This window comes from Quercus robur, chromosome 10, assembly GCF_932294415.1.
Source record: "Quercus robur chromosome 10, dhQueRobu3.1, whole genome shotgun sequence".
Lineage (NCBI taxonomy): Eukaryota > Viridiplantae > Streptophyta > Magnoliopsida > Fagales > Fagaceae > Quercus > Quercus robur.
The window spans coordinates 22,603,735-22,621,829 of record NC_065543.1 but is presented as its reverse complement, the minus strand read 5'-3'; positions in this window follow the sequence as shown (position 1 = coordinate 22,621,829).

Below are 18,095 nucleotides of genomic sequence, written 5' to 3'. Positions count from 1 at the left end.
ATTCAAAAACAAATGCAAAAAAATTTTAAAAATTAGAAAACATCATCCAAGCTTCATTCCAAGACGAAACGGGCGAGGACAGGCTGAAAAATAGAGAACAAAAATAATTTCCTTCCTATCCATTCGAACCCGACCCGAGTTTGAAATTTCGAAAATAAATGCAAAAAAATTTTAAAAATTAAAAAATATCATCCAGACTTCATTTCTGGACGAAACGAGCAAGGACAGGCCGAAAAATAGAGAACAATAATAATTTCCTTCCTATCCGTTCGAATACCCGACCCGAGTTAGAAAATTCAAAAACAAATGCAAAAAAATTTTAAAAATTAGAATACATCATCCAGGCTTCATTCCAAGACGAAACGGGCAAGGACAGGCCGAAAAATAGAGAACAAAAATAATTTCCTTCCTATCCGTTCGAACCCGACCCGAGTTAGAAAATTCAAAAATAAATGTAAAAAAATTTTAAAAATTAAAAAACATCATCCAGGCTTCCTTTCAAGGCGAAACGGGCAAGGACAAGCCGAAAAATAGAGAACAAAAATAATTTCCTTCCTATCCGTTCGAACCCGACCCGAGTTTGAAAATTCAAAAATAAATGCAAAAAAATTTAAAAAATTAAAAAACATCATCCAGGCATCATTTCAAGACGAAACGGGCAATGACAGGCCGAAAAATAGTGAACAAAAATAATTTTCTTCCTATCCGTTCAAACCCGACCCGAGTTAGAAAATTCAAAAATAAATGCAAAAAAATTTTAAAAATTAAAAAACATCATCCAGGCTTCATTTCAAGGCGAAACGGGCAAGGACAAGCCGAAAAATAGAGAACAAAAATAATTTCCTTCCTATCCGTTCGAACCCGACCTGAGTTAGAAAATTCAAAAATAAATGCAAAAAAATTTTAAAAATTAAAAAACATCATCCAGACTTCGTTTCAAGGGGAAACGGGCAAGCACAAGCCGAAAAATAGAGAACAAAAATAATTTCCTCCCTATCTGTTCGAACCCGACCCGATTTAAAAAATTCATAAACAAATGCAAAAAAAATTCTAAAAATTAAAAAAATCATCCAGGTTACATTTCAAGATGAAACAGGTGAAGACAAGCCGAAAAATAGGGTAGAAAAAAAATTTCCATCCTATCTGTTCGAACCCGACCCGAGTTTGAAATTTCGAAAATAAATGCAAAAAAATTTTAAAAATTAAAAAACAACATCCAGGCTTCATTTCTGGATGAAACGGGCATGGATAGGCCGAAAAATAGATAACAAAAATAATTTCCTTCCTATCCGTTCGAATACCCGACCCGAGTTAGAAAATTCAAAAACAAATGCAAAAAAATTTTAAAAATTAGAAAACATCATCCAAGCTTCATTCCAAGACGAAACGGGCGAGGACAGGCTGAAAAATAGAGAACAAAAATAATTTCCTTCCTATCCATTCGAACCCGACCCGAGTTTGAAATTTCGAAAATAAATGCAAAAAAATTTTAAAAATTAAAAAATATCATCCAGACTTCATTTCTGGACGAAACGAGCAAGGACAGGCCGAAAAATAGAGAACAATAATAATTTCCTTCCTATCCGTTCGAATACCCGACCCGAGTTAGAAAATTCAAAAACAAATGCAAAAAAATTTTAAAAATTAGAATACATCATCCAGGCTTCATTCCAAGACGAAACGGGCAAGGACAGGCCGAAAAATAGAGAACAAAAATAATTTCCTTCCTATCCGTTCGAATACCAGACCTGAGTTAGAAAATTCAAAAACAAATGCAAAAAAATTTTAAAAATTAAAAAACATCATCCAGGCTTTATTCCAAGACGAAACGGGCAAGGACAGGCCGAAAAATAAAGAACAAAAATAATTTCCTTCCTATCCGTTCGAACCCGACCCGAGTAAGAAAATTCAATAATAAATGCAAAAAAATTCTAAAAATTAAAAAACATTAGCCATGCTTCGTTTCAAGACGAAACGAGCAAGGACAGGCCGAAAAATAGATAACAAAAATAATTTCCTTCCTATCCGTTCGAACCCGACCCGAGTTAGAAAATTCAATAATAAATGCAAAAAAATTCCAAAAATTAAAAAACATCGTCCAGGTTTCATTTCAAGACGAAACGGATGAAGATAGGCCGAAAAATAGAGAGGAAAAAAAATTTCCTTCCTATCCGTTCGAACCCGACCCGAGTTTGAAATTTCAAAAATAAATGCAAAAAAATTTTAAAAATTAAAAAACATCATCCAGGCTTCATTTCAGGACGAAACGGGCAAGGACAGGCCGAAAAATAGAGAACAAAAGCAATTTCCTTCCTATCTGTTCGAATACCCGACCCGAGTTAGAAAATTCAAAAATAAATGCAAAAAAATTTTAAAAATTAAAAAACATCATCCAGGCTTCATTCCAAGAGGAAACGGGCAAGGACAGGCCGAAAAATAGAGAACAAAAATAATTTCCTTCCTATCCGTTCGAACCCGACCCAAGTTAGAAAATTCAATAATAAATGCAAAAAAATTCTAAAAATTAAAAAAAAACAATAGCCAGGCTTCGTTTAAAGACGAAACAGGCAAGGACAGGCCGAAAAATAGAGAACAAAAATAATTTCCTTCCTATCCGTTCGAATACCCGACCCGAGTTAGAAAATTCAAAAACAAATGCAAAAAAATTTTAAAAATTATAAAACATCGTCCAGGCTTCATTCCAAGACGAAACGGGCAAGGACAGGCCGAAAAATAGAAAAGAAAAAAAATTTCCTTCCTATCCGTTCGAACCCGACCCGAGTTTGAAATTTCGAAAATAAATGCAAAAAATTTTTAAAAATTAAAAAACAACATCCAGGCTTCATTTCAGGATTAAACGGGCAAGGACAGGCCGAAAAATAGATAACAAAAATAATTTCCTTCCTATCCGTTCGAACCCGACCTGAGTTTGAAATTTCAAAAATAAATGCAAAAAAATTTAAAAAATTAAAAAACATCATCCAGGCATCATTTCAAGACGAAACGGGCAATGACAGGCAGAAAAATAGTGAACAAAAATTATTTTCTTCCTATCCGTTCAAACCCGACCCGAGTTAGAAAATTCAAAAATAAATATAAAAAAATTTTAAAAATTAAAAAACATCATCCAGGCTTCATTTCAAGGCGAAACGGGCAAGGACAAGCCGAAAAATAGAGAACAAAAATAATTTCCTTACTATCCGTTCGAACCCGACCTGAGTTAGAAAATTCAATAATAAATGCAAAAAAATTCTAAAAATTAAAAAACATCATCCAGACTTCGTTTCAAGGCGAAACGGGCAAGCACAAGCCGAAAAATAGAGAACAAAAATAATTTCCTCCCTATCTGTTCGAACCCGACCCGATTTAAAAAATTCATAAACAAATGCAAAAAAAATTCTAAAAATTAAAAAAATCATCCAGGTTACATTTCAAGATGAAACAGGTGAAGACAAGCCGAAAAATAGGGTAGAAAAAAAATTTCCATCCTATCCGTTCGAACCCGACCCGAGTTTGAAATTTCGAAAATAAATGCAAAAAAATTTTAAAAATTAAAAAACAACATCCAGGCTTCATTTCTGGATGAAACGGGCATGGATAGGCCGAAAAATAGATAACAAAAATAATTTCCTTCCTATCCGTTCGAATACCCGACCCGAGTTAGAAAATTCAAAAACAAATGCAAAAAAATTTTAAAAATTAGAAAACATCATCCAAGCTTCATTCCAAGACGAAACGGGCGAGGACAGGCTGAAAAATAGAGAACAAAAATAATTTCCTTCCTATCCATTCGAACCCGACCCGAGTTTGAAATTTCGAAAATAAATGCAAAAAAATTTTAAAAATTAAAAAATATCATCCAGACTTCATTTCTGGACGAAACGAGCAAGGACAGGCCGAAAAATAGAGAACAATAATAATTTCCTTCCTATCCGTTCGAATACCCGACCCGAGTTAGAAAATTCAAAAACAAATGCAAAAAAATTTTAAAAATTAGAATACATCATCCAGGCTTCATTCCAAGACGAAACGGGCAAGGACAGGCCGAAAAATAGAGAACAAAAATAATTTCCTTCCTATCCGTTCGAATACCAGACCTGAGTTAGAAAATTCAAAAACAAATGCAAAAAAATTTTAAAAATTAAAAAACATCATCCAGGCTTTATTCCAAGACGAAACGGGCAAGGACAGGCCGAAAAATAAAGAACAAAAATAATTTCCTTCCTATCCGTTCGAACCCGACCCGAGTAAGAAAATTCAATAATAAATGCAAAAAAATTCTAAAAATTAAAAAACATTAGCCATGCTTCGTTTCAAGACGAAACGAGCAAGGACAGGCCGAAAAATAGATAACAAAAATAATTTCCTTCCTATCCGTTCGAACCCGACCCGAGTTAGAAAATTCAATAATAAATGCAAAAAAATTCCAAAAATTAAAAAACATCGTCCAGGTTTCATTTCAAGACGAAACGGATGAAGACAGGCCGAAAAATAGAGAAGAAAAAAAATTTCCTTCCTATCCGTTCGAACCCGACCCGAGTTTGAAATTTCAAAAATAAATGCAAAAAAATTTTAAAAATTAAAAAACATCATCCAGGCTTCATTTCAGGACGAAACGGGCAAGGACAGGCCGAAAAATAGAGAACAAAAGCAATTTCCTTCCTATCTGTTCGAATAACCGACCCGAGTTAGAAAATTCAAAAATAAATGCAAAAAAATTTTAAAAATTAAAAAACATCATCCAGGCTTCATTCCAAGAGGAAACGGGCAAGGACAGGCCGAAAAATAGAGAACAAAAATAATTTCCTTCCTATCCGTTCGAACCCGACCCAAGTTAGAAAAGTCAATAATAAATGCAAAAAAATTCTAAAAATTAAAAAAAAATAATAGCCAGGCTTCGTTTCAAGACGAAACAGGCAAGGACAGGCCGAAAAATAGAGAACAAAAATAATTTCCTTCCTATCCGTTCGAATACCCGACCCGAGTTAGAAAATTCAAAAACAAATGCAAAAAAATTTTAAAAATTATAAAACATCGTCCAGGCTTCATTCCAAGACGAAACGGGCAAGGACAGGCCGAAAAATAGAAAAGAAAAAAAATTTCCTTCCTATCCGTTCGAACCCGACCCGAGTTTGAAATTTCGAAAATAAATGCAAAAAAAATTTAAAAATTAAAAAACAACATCCAGGCTTCATTTCAGGATTAAACGGGCAAGGACAGGCCGAAAAATAGATAACAAAAATAATTTCCTTCCTATCCGTTCGAATACCCGACCCGGGTTAGAAAATTCAAAAACAAATGCAAAAAAATTTTAAAAATTAAAAAACATCATCTAGGCTTCATTCCAAGACGAAACGGGCAAGGACAGGCCGAAAAATAGAGAACAAAAATAATTTCCTTCCTATCCATTCGAACCCGACCCGTGTTTGAAATTTCGAAAATAAATGAAAAAAAATTTTAAAAATTAAAAAATATCATCCAGACTTCATTTCAGGACGAAACGGGCAAGGACAGGCCGAAAAATAGAGAACAATAATAATTTCCTTCCTATCCGTTCGAATACACGACCCGAGTTAGAAAATTCAAAAACAAATGCAAAAAAATTTTAAAAATTAGAAAACATCATCCAGGCTTCATTCCAAGACGAAACGGGCAAGGACAGGCCGAAAAATAGGGAACAAAAATAATTTCCTTCCTATCCGTTCGAACCCAACCCGAGTTTGAAATTTCGAAAATAAATGCAAAAAAATTTTAAAAATTAAAAAACAACATACAGGCTTCATTTCAGGATGAAACGGGCAAGGACAGGCCGAAAAATAGAGAACAAAAATAATTTCCTTCCTATCCGTTCGAATACCCGAACCGTGTTAGAAAATTCAAAAACAAATGCAAAAAAATTTTAAAAATTAAAAAACATCATCCAGGCTTCATTCCAAGACGAAACGGGCAAGGACAGGCCGAAAAATAGAGAACAAAAATAATTTCCTTCCTATCCGTTCGAACCCGACCTGAATTAGAACATTCAATAATAAATGCAAAAAAATTGTAAAAATTAAAAAACATTAGCCAGGCTTCGTTTCAAGACGAAACGGGCCAGGACAGGCCGAAAAATAGAGAAGAAAAAAAATTTTCTCCCTATCCGTTCGAACCCGACCCGAGTTAGAAAATTCAAAAATAAATGCAAAAAAATTTTAAAAATTAAAAAACATCATCCAGGCTTCATTTCAAGGCGAAACGGGCAAGGACAAGCCGAAAAAGAGAGAACAAAAATAATTTCCTTCCTATCCGTTCGAACCAGACCCGAGTTTGAAAATTCAAAATGAAATGCAAAAAAATTAATAAAATTAAAAAACATCATCCAGGCATCATTTCAAGACGAAACGGGCAATGACAGGCCGAAAAATAGAGAACAAAAATAATTTTTATCCTATCCGTTCAAACCCGACCCGAGTTAGAAAATTCAAAAATAAATGCAAAAAAATTTAAAAATTAAAAAACATTATCCAGGCTTCATTTCAAGGTGAAACGGGCAAGGACAAGCCGAAAAATAGAGAACAAAAATAATTTTCTCCCTATCCGTTCGAACCCGACCCGATTTAGAAAATTCAATAATAAATGCAAAAAAATTCTTAAAATGAAAAAACATCATCCAGGCTTCGTTTCAAGGCGAAACGGGCAAGGACAAGCCGAAAAATTGAGAACAAAAATAATTTCCTCCCTATCCGTTCGAACCCGACCCGATTTAGAAAATTCATAAACAAATGTAAAAAAATTCTAAAAATTAAAGAACATCATCCAGGTCACATTTCAAGACGAAACGGGTGAAGACAGGCCGAAAAATAGAGAAGAAAAAAAATTTCCTTCCTATTTGTTCGAATACCCGACCCGAGTTTGAAATTTCGAAAATAAATGCAAAAAATTTTAAAAATTAAAAAACATCATCCAGGCTTCATTTCAGGACGAAACGGGCAAGGACAGGCCGAAAAATAGAGAACAAAAATCATTTCCTTCCTATCCGTTCGAATACCAGACCCGAGTTAGAAAATTCAAAAATAAATGCAAAAAAATTTTAAAAATTAAAAAACGTCATACAGGCTTCATTTCAAGGCGAAACGGGCAAGGACAAGCCGAAAAATAGAGAACAAAAATAATTTCCTTCCTATCCGTTCGAACCCGACCCGAGTTAGAAAATTCAATAATAAATGCAAAAAAATTTTAAAAATTAAAAAACATCGTCCAGGCCTCATTTCAAGGCGAAACGGGCAAGGACAAGCCGAAAAATAGAGAACGAAAAGAATTTCCTTCCTATACGTTCGAACCCGGCCCGAGTTAGAAAATTCAATAAAAAATGCAAAAAAATTCTAAAAATTTAAAAACATCATCCTGGCTTCGTTTCAAGGCGAAATGGGCAAGGACAAGCCGAAAAATAGAGAACAAAAATAATTTCCCCCCTACCCGTTCGATCTCGACCCGATTTAGAAAATTCATAAATAAATGCAAAAAAATTCTAAAAATTGAAAAATATCATCCAGGTTACATTTCAAGACGAAACGGGTGAAGACAGGCCGAAAAATAAAGAAGAAAAAAAATTTCCTTCCTATCCGTTCGAACCCGACCCGCGTTTGAATTTTCGAAAATAAATGCAAAAAATATTTTAAAAATTAAAAAACAACATCCAGGCTTCATTTTAGGATGAAACGGGCAAGGACAGGCCGAAAAATAGAGAACAAAAATAATTTCCTTCCGATCCGTTCGAATACCCGACCCGAGTTAGAAAATTCAAAAACAAATGCAAAAAAATTTTAAAAATTAGAAAACATCATTCAGGCTTCATTCCAAGACGAAACGGGCAAGGACAGGCCGAAAAATAGAGAACAAAAATAATTTCCTTCCTATCCGTTCGAACCCGACCCGAGTTAGAAAATTCAATAATAAATGCAAAAAAATTCCAAAAATTAAAAAACATCATCCAGGTTTCATTTCAAGACGAAACGGACGAAGATAGGCCGAAAAATAGAGAAGAAAAAAAATTTCCTTCCTATCCGTTCGAATACCCGACCCGAGTTTGAAATTTCGAAAATAAATGCAAAAAAATTTTAAAAATTAAAAAACATCATCCAGGCTTCATTTCAGGACGAAACGGGCAAGGACAGGCCGAAAAATAGAGAACAAAAATAATTTCCTTCCTATCTGTTCGAATACCCGACCCGAGTTAGAAAATTCAAAAATAAATGCAAAAAAATTTTAAAAATTAAAAAACATCATCCAGGCTTCATTTCTAGGCGAAACGGGCAAGGACAAGCCGAAAAATAGAGAACAAAAATAATTTCCTTCCTATCCGTTCGAACCCGACCCGAGTTAGAAAATTCAATAATAAATGCAAAAAAATTCTAAAAATTAAGAAACATCATCCAGGCTTCGTTTCAAGGCGAAACGGGCAAGGACAAGCCGAAAAATAGAGAACAAAAATAATTTCCTCCCTATCCGTTCGAACCCGACTTGATTTAGAAAATTCAATAATAAATGCAAAAAAATTCTAAAAATTAAAAAACATCATCCAGGCTTCGTTTCAAGGCGAAACGGGCAAGGACAAGCCGAAAAATAGAGAACAAAAATAATTTCCTCCCAATCCGTTCGAACCCGACCAGATTTAGAAAATTCATAAACAAATGCAAAAAAATTCTAAAAATTAAAAAACATCATCCAGGTTACATTTCAAGACGAAACGGGTGAAGACAGGCCGAAAAATAGAGAAGAAAAAAAATTTCATTCCTATCCATTCGAACCCGACCCGAGTTTGAAATTTCTAAAATAAATGCAAAAAAATTTTAAAAATTAAAAAACAACATCCAGGCTTCATTTCAGGATGAAACGGGCAAGGACAGGCCGAAAAATAGAGAACAAAAATAATTTCCTTCCTATTCGTTCGAATACCCGAACCGGGTTAGAAAATTCAAAAACAAATGCAAAAAAATTTTAAAAATTAAAAAACATCATCCAGGCTTCATTCCAAGACGAAACGGGCAAGGACAGGCCGAAAAATAGAGAACAAAAATAATTTCCTTCCTATCCGTTCGAACCCGACCCGAATTAGAACATTCAATAATAAATGCAAAAAAATTCTAAAAATTAAAAAACATTAGCCAGGCTTCGTTTCAAGACGAAATGGGCCAGGACAGGCCGAAAAATAGAGAAGAAAAAAAATTTTCTTCCTATCCGTTCGAACCCGACCCGAGTTAGAAAATTCAAAAATAAATGCAAAAAAATTTTAAAAATTAAAAAACATCATCCAGGCTTCATTTCAAGGAGAAACGGGCAAGGACAAGCCGAAAAAGAGAGAACAAAAATAATTTCCTTCCTATCCGTTCGAACCCGACCCGAGTTTGAAAATTCAAAATGAAATGCAAAAAAATTAATAAAATTAAAAAACATCATCCAGGCATCATTTCAAGACGAAACGGGCAATGACAGGCCGAAAAATAGAGAACAAAAATAATTTTTATCCTATCCGTTCAAACCCGACCCGAGTTAGAAAATTCAAAAATAAATGCAAAAAAATTTAAAAATTAAAAAACATTATCCAGGCTTCATTTCAAGGTGAAACGGGCAAGGACAAGCCGAAAAATAGAGAACAAAAGTAATTTTCTCCCTATCCGTTCGAACCCGACCCGATTTAGAAAATTCAATAATAAATGCAAAAAAATTCTTAAAATTAAAAAACATCATCCAGGCTTCGTTTCAAGGCGAAACGGGCAAGGACAAGCCGAAAAATTGAGAACAAAAATAATTTCCTCCCTATCCGTTCGAACCCGACCCGATTTAGAAAATTCATAAACAAATGTAAAAAAATTCTAAAAATTAAAAAACATCATCCAGGTCACATTTCAAGATGAAACGGGTGAAGACAGGCCGAAAAATAGAGAAGAAAAAAAATTTCCTTCCTATTTGTTCGAATACCCGACCCGAGTTTGAAATTTCGAAAATAAATGCAAAAAATTTTAAAAATTAAAAAACATCATCCAGGCTTCATTTCAGGACGAAACGGGCAAGGACAGGCCGAAAAATAGAGAACAAAAATAATTTCCTTCCTATCCGTTCGAATACCAGACCCGAGTTAGAAAATTCAAAAATAAATGCAAAAAAATTTTAAAAATTAAAAAACGTCATACAGGCTTCATTTCAAGGCGAAACGGGCAAGGACAAGCCGAAAAATAGAGAACAAAAATAATTTCCTTCCTATCCGTTCGAACCCGACCCGAGTTAGAAAATTCAATAATAAATGTAAAAAAATTTTAAAAATTAAAAAACATCATCCAGGCCTCATTTCAAGGCGAAACGGGCAAGGACAAGCCGAAAAATAGAGAACGAAAATAATTTCCTTCCTATACGTTCGAACCCGGCCCGAGTTAGAAAATTCAGTAATAAATGCAAAAAAATTCTAAAAATTAAAAAACATCATCCTGGCTTCGTTTCAAGGCGAAAAGGGCAAGGACAAGCCGAAAAATAGAGAACAAAAATAATTTCCCCCCTATCCGTTCGATCCCGACCCGATTTAGAAAATTCATAAATAAATGCAAAAAAATTCTAAAAATTGAAAAATATCATCCAGGTTACATTTCAAGACGAAACGGGTGAAGACAGGCCGAAAAATAAAGAAGAAAAAAAATTTCCTTCCTATCCGTTCGAACCCGACCCGCGTTTGAATTTTCGAAAATAAATGCAAAAAATATTTTAAAAATTAAAAAACAACATCCAGGCTTCATTTCAGGATGAAACGGGCAAGGACAGGCCGAAAAATAGAGAACAATAATAATTTCCTTCCTATCCGTTCGAATACCCGACCCGAGTTAGAAAATTCAAAAACAAATGCAAAAAAATTTTAAAAATTAGAAAACATCATTCAGGCTTCATTCCAAGACGAAACGGGCAAGGACAGGCCGAAAAATAGAGAACAAAAATAATTTCCTTCCTATCCGTTCGAACCCGACCCGAGTTAGAAAATTCAATAATAAATGCAAAAAAATTCCAAAAATTAAAAAACATCATCCAGGTTTCATTTCAAGACGAAACGGACGAAGATGGGCCGAAAAATAAAGAAGAAAAAAAATTTCCTTCCTATCCGTTCGAACCCGACCCGCGTTTGAATTTTCGAAAATAAATGCAAAAAATATTTTAAAAATTAAAAAACAACATCCAGGCTTCATTTCAGGATGAAACGGGCAAGGACAGGTCGAAAAATAGAGAACAAAAATAATTTCCTTCCTATCTGTTCGAATACCCGACCCGAGTTAGAAAATTCAAAAATAAATGCAAAAAAAATTTAAAAATTAAAAAACATCATCCAGGCTTCATTTCAGGACGAAACGGGCAAGGACAGGTCGAAAAATAGAGAACAAAAATAATTTCCTTCCTATCTGTTCGAATACCCGACCCGAGTTAGAAAATTCAAAAATAAATGCAAAAAAATTTTAAAAATTAAAAAACATCATCCAGGCTTCATTTCAAGGCGAAACGGGCAAGGACAAGCCGAAAAATAGAGAACAAAAATAATTTCCTTCCTATCCGTTCGAACCCGACCCGAGTTAGAAAATTCAATAATAAATGCAAAAAAATTCTAAAAATTAAGAAACATCATCCAGGCTTCGTTTCAAGGCGAAACGGGCAAGGACAAGCCGAAAAATAGAGAACAAAAATAATTTCCTCCCTATCCGTTCGAACCCGACCTGATTTAGAAAATTCAATAATAAATGCAAAAAAATTCTAAAAATTAAAAAACATCATCCAGGCTTCGTTTCAAGGCGAAACGGGCAAGGACAAGCCGAAAAATAGAGAACAAAAATAATTTCCTCCATATCCGTTCGAACCCGACCAGATTTAGAAAATTCATAAACAAATGCAAAAAAATTCTAAAAATTAAAAAACATCATCCAGGTTACATTTCAACACGAAACGGGTGAAGACAGGCCGAAAAATAGAGAAGAAAAAAAATTTCATTCCTATCCATTCGAACCCGACCCGAGTTTGAAATTTCTAAAATAAATGCAAAAAAATTTTAAAAATTAAAAAACAACATCCAGGCTTCATTTCAGGAGGAAACCGGCAAGGACAGGCCGAAAAATAGAGAACAATAATAATTTCCTTCCTATCCGTTCGAATACCCGACCCGAGTTAGAAAATTCAAAAACAAATGCAAAAAAATTTTAAAAATTAGAAAACATCATCCAGGCTTCATTCCAAGACGAAACGGGCGAGGACAGGCCGAAAAATAGAGAACAAAAATATTTTCCTTCCTATCCGTTCGAACCCGACACGAGTTTGAAAATTCAAAAATAAATGCAAAAAAATTTAAAAAATTAAAAAACATCATCCAGGCATCATTTCAAGACGAAACGGGCAATGACAGGCCGAAAAATAATGAACAAAAATAATTTTCTTCCTATCCGTTCAAACCCGACCCGAATTAGAAAATTCAAAAATAAATGCAAAAAAATTTTAAAAATTAAAAAACATCATCCAGGCTTCATTACAAGGCGAAACGGGCAAGGACAAGCCGAAAAATAGAGAACAAAAATAATTTCCTTCCTATCCGTTCGAATCCAACCCGGGTTAGAAAATTCAATAATAAATGCAAAAAAATTCTAAAAATTAAAAAACATCATCCAGGCTTCGTTTCAAGGCGAAACGGGCAAGCACAAGCTGAAAAATAGAGAACAAAAATAATTTCCTCCATATCTGTTCGAACCCGACCCGATTTAGAAAATTCATAAACAAATGTAAAAAAATTCTAAAAACTAAAAAACATCATCCAGGTTACATTTCAAGACGAAACAGGTGAAGACAGGTCGAAAAATAGAGAAGAAAAAAAATTTCCTTCCTATCCGTTCGAACCCGACCCGAGTTTGAAATTTCGAAAATAAATGCAAAAAAATTTTAAAAATTAAAAAACAACATCCAGGCTTCATTTCAGGATTAAACGGGTAAGGACAGGCCGAAAAATAGATAACAAAAATAATTTCCTTCCTATCCGTTCGAATACGACCCGAGTTTGAAATTTCAATAATAAATGCAAAAAAATTCTAAAAATTAAAAAACATCATCCAGGCTTCGTTTCAAGATGAAACGGGCAAGGACAAGCCGAAAAATAGAGAACAAAAATAATTTCCTTCCTATCCGTTCGAACCCGACCCGAGTTAGAAAATTGAATAATAAATGCAAAAAAATTCCAAAAATTAAAAAACATCATCTAGGTTTCATTTCAAGACGAAACGGGTGAAGACAGGCCGAAAAATAGAGTAGAAAAAATATTTCCTTCCTATCCGTTCGAACCCGACCCGAGTTTGAAATTTCGAAAAATAAATGCAAAAAAATTTTAAAAATCAAAAAACATCATCCAGGCTTCATTTCAGGACGAAACGGGCAAGGACAGGCCGAAAAATAGAGAACAAAAATAATTTCCTTCCTATCCGTTCGAATACCCGACCCGAGTTAGAAAATTCAAAAACAAATGCAAAAAAATTCTAAAAATTAAAAAACATCATCCAGGCTTCATTCCAAGACGAAAAGGGCAAGGACAGACCGAAAAATAGAGAACAAAAATAATTTCCTTCCTATCCGTTCGAACCCGACCCGAGTTAGAAAATTCAATAATAAATGCAAAAAAATTCTAAAAATTAAAAAACATCATCCAGGTTTCATTCCAAGACGAAAAGGGCAAGGACAGACCGAAAAATAGAGAAGAAAAAAAAAATTCTACATATCCGTTCGAACCCGACCCGAGTTAGAAAATTCAAAAATAAATGTAAAAAAATTTTAACAATTAAAAAACATCATCCAGGCTTCATTTCAAGGCGAAACGGGCAAGGACAAGCCGAAAAATAGAGAACAAAAATAATTTCCTTCCTATCCGTTCGAATCCAACCCGGGTTAGAAATTCAATAATAAATGCAAAAAAATTCTAAAAATTAAAAAACATCATCCAGGCTTCGTTTCAAGGCGAAACGGGCAAGCACAAGCCGAAAAATAGAGAACAAAAATAATTTCCTCCCTATCTGTCCGAACCCGACCCGATTTAGAAAATTCATAAACAAATGTAAAAAAATTCAAAAAACTAAAAAACATCATCCAGGTTACATTTCAAGACGAAACAGGTGAAGACAGGTCGAAAAATAGAGAAGAAAAAAAATTTCCTTCCTATCCGTTGGAACCCGACCCGAGTTTGAAATTTCGAAAATAAATGCAAAAAAATTTTAAAAATTAAAAAACAACATCCAGGCTTCATTTCAGGATTAAAAGGGTAAGGACAGGCCGAAAAATAGATAACAAAAATAATTTCCTTCCTATCCGTTCGAATACCCGACCCGAGTTAGAAAATTCAAAAACAAATGCAAAAAAATTTTAAAAATTAAAAAACATCATCTAGGCTTCATTCCAAGACGAAACGGGCAAGGACCGGCCGAAAAATAGAGAACAAAAATAATTTCCTTCCTATCCGTTCGAATACCCGACCCGAGTTAGAAAATTCAAAAACAAATGCAAAAAAATTTTAAAAATTAGAAAACATCATCCAGGCTTTATTCCAAGATGAAACGGGCGAGGACAGGCCGAAAAATAGAGAACAAAAATAATTTCCTTCCTATCCATTCGAACCCAACCCGAGTTTGAAATTTCGAAAATAATTGCAAAAAAATTTTAAAAATTAAAAAACAACATCCAGGCTTCATTTCGGGAGGAAACGGGCAAGGACAGGCCGAAAAATAGAGAACAATAATAATTTCCTTCCTATCCGTTCGAATACCCGACCCGAGTTAGAAAATTCAAAAACAAATGCAAAAAAATTTTAAAAATTAGAAAACATCATCCAGGCTTCATTCCAAGACGAAACGGGCGAGGACAGGCCGAAAAATAGAGAACAAAAATAATTTCCTTCCTATCCGTTCGAACCCGACCCGAGTTAGAAAATTCAATAATAAATGCAAAAAAATTCCAAAAATTAAAAAACATCATCCAGGTTTCATTTCAAGACGAAACGGATGAAGACAGGCCGAAAAATAGAGAAGAAAAAGAATTTCCTTCCTATCCGTTCGAACCCGACCCGAGTTTGAAATTTCAATAATAAATGCAAAAAAATTCTAAAAATTAAAAAACATCATCCAGGCTTCGTTTCAAGATGAAACGGGCAAGGACAAGCCGAAAAATAGAGAACAAAAATAATTTCCTTCCTATCCGTTCGAACCCGACCCGAGTTAGAAAATTGAATAATAAATGCAAAAAAATTCCAAAAATTAAAAAACATCATCCAGGTTTCATTTCAAGACGAAACGGGTGAAGACAGGCCGAAAAATAGAGTAGAAAAAAAATTTCCTTCCTATCCGTTCGAACCCGACCTGAGTTTGAAATTTCGAAAAATAAATGCAAAAAAATTTTAAAAATAAAAAAATATCATCTAGGCTTCATTTCAGGACGAAACGGGCAAGGACCGGCCGAAAAATAGAGAACAAAAATAATTTCCTTCCTATCCGTTCGAATACCCGACCCGAGTTAGAAAATTCAAAAACAAATGCAAAAAAATTCTAAAAATTAAAAAACATCATCCAGGCTTCATTCCAAGACGAAAAGGGCAAGGACAGACTGAAAAATAGAGAACAAAAATAATTTCCTTCCTATCCGTTCGAACCCGACCCGAGTTAGAAAATTCAATAATAAATGCAAAAAAATTCAAAAAATTAAAAAACATCATCCAGGCTTCGTTTCAAGACGAAACAGGCCAGGACAGGCCGAAAAATAGAGAAGAAAAAAAAATTTTCTTCCTATCGGTTCGAACCCGACCCGAGTTAGAAAATTCAATAATAAATGCAAAAAAATTCTAAAAATTAAAAAACATCATCCAGGCTTCGTTTCAAGATGAAACGGGCAAGGACAAGCCGAAAAATAGAGAATAAAAATAATTTCCTTCCTATCCGTTCGAACCCGACCCGAGTTAGAAAATTGAATAATAAATGCAAAAAAATTCCAAAAATTAAAAAATATCATCCAGGTTTCATTTCAAGACGAAACGGGTGAAGACAGGCCGAAAAATAGAGTAGAAAAAAAATTTCCTTCCTATCCGTTCGAACCCGACCCGAGTTTGAAATTTCGAAAAATAAATGCAAAAAAATTTTAAAAATCAAAAAACATCATCCAGGCTTCATTTCAGGACGAAACGGGCAAGGACAGGCCGAAAAATAGAGAACAAAAATAATTTCCTTCCTATCCGTTCGAATACCCGACCCGAGTTAGAAAATTCAAAAACAAATGCAAAAAAATTCTAAAAATTAAAAAACATCATCCAGGCTTCATTCCAAGACGAAAAGGGCAAGGACAGACCGAAAAATAGAGAACAAAAATAATTTCCTTCCTATCCGTTCGAACCCGACCCGAGTTAGAAAATTCAATAATAAATGCAAAAAAATTCAAAAAATTAAAAAATATCATCCAGGCTTCGTTTCAAGACGAAACGGGCCAGGACAGGCCGAAAAATAGAGAAGAAAAAAAAATTTCTTCCTATCCGTTCGAACCCGACCCGAGTTAGAAAATTCAAAAATAAATGCAAAAAAATTTTAAAAATTAAAAAACAACATCCAGGCTTCATTTCAGGATTAAACGGGCAAGGACAGGCCGAAAAATAGATAACAAAAATAATTTCCTTCCTATCCGTTCGAATACCCGACCCGGGTTAGAAAATTCAAAAACAAGTGCAAAAAAATTTTAAAAATTAAAAAACATCATCTAGGCTTCATTCCAAGACGAAACGGGCAAGGACAGGCCGAAAAATAGAGAACAAAAATAATTTCCTTCCTATCCGTTCGATTACCCGACCCGAGTTAGAAAATTCAAAAACAAATGCAAAAAAATTTTAAAAATTAGAAAACATCATCCAGGCTTTATTCCAAGACGAAACGGGCGAGGACAGGCCGAAAAATAGAGAACAAAAATAATTTCCTTCCTATCCGTTCGAACCCGACCTGAGTTACAAAATTCAATAATAAATGCAAAAAAATTCCAAAAATTAAAAAACATCATCCAGGTTTCATTTCAAGACGAAACGGATGAAGACAGGCCGAAAAATAGAGAAGAAAAAAAATTTCCTTCCTATCCGTTCGAACCCGACCCGAGTTTGAAATTTCAATAATAAATGCAAAAAAATTCCAAAAATTAAAAAACATCATCCAGGTTTCATTTCAAGACGAAACGGGTGAAGACAGGCCGAAAAATAGAGTAGAAAACAAATTTTCTTCCTATCCGTTCGAACCCGACCCGAGTTTGAAATTTCGAAAAATAAATGCAAAAAAATTTTAAAAAGAAAAAAACATCATCCAGGCTTCATTTCCGGACGAAACGGGCAAGGACAGGCCAAAAAATAGAGAACAAAAATAATTTCCTTCCTATCCGTTCGAATACCCGACCCGAGTTAGAAAATTCAAAAACAAATGCAAAAAAATTCTAAAAATTAAAAAACATCATCCAGGCTTCATTCCAAGACGAAAAGGGCAAGGACATACCGAAAAATAGAGAACAAAAATAATTTCCTTCCTATCCGTGCGAACCCGACCTGAGTTAGAAAATTCAATAATAAATGCAAAAAAATTCAAAAAATTAAAAAACATCATCCATGCTTCGTTTCAATACGAAACGGGCCAGGACAGGCCGAAAAATAGAGAAGAAAAAAAATTTTTCTTCCTATCCGTTCGAACTCGACCCGAGTTAGAAAATTCAATAATAAATGCAAAAAAATTCTAAAAATTAAAAAACATCATCCAGCTTTCGTTTAAAGACGAAACGGGCAAGGACAAGCCGAAAAATAGAGAACAAAAATAATTTCCTTCCTATACGTTCGAACCCGACCCGAGTTAGAAATTTGAATAATAAATGCAAAAAAATTCCAAAAATTAAAAACCATCATCCAGGTTTCATTTCAAGACGAAACGGGTGAAGACAGGCCGAAAAATAGAGTAGAAAAAAAATTTCCTTCCTATCTGTTCGAACCCGACCCGAGTTTGAAATTTCGAAAAATAAATGCAAAAAAATTTTAAAAATCAAAAAACATCATCCAGGCTTCA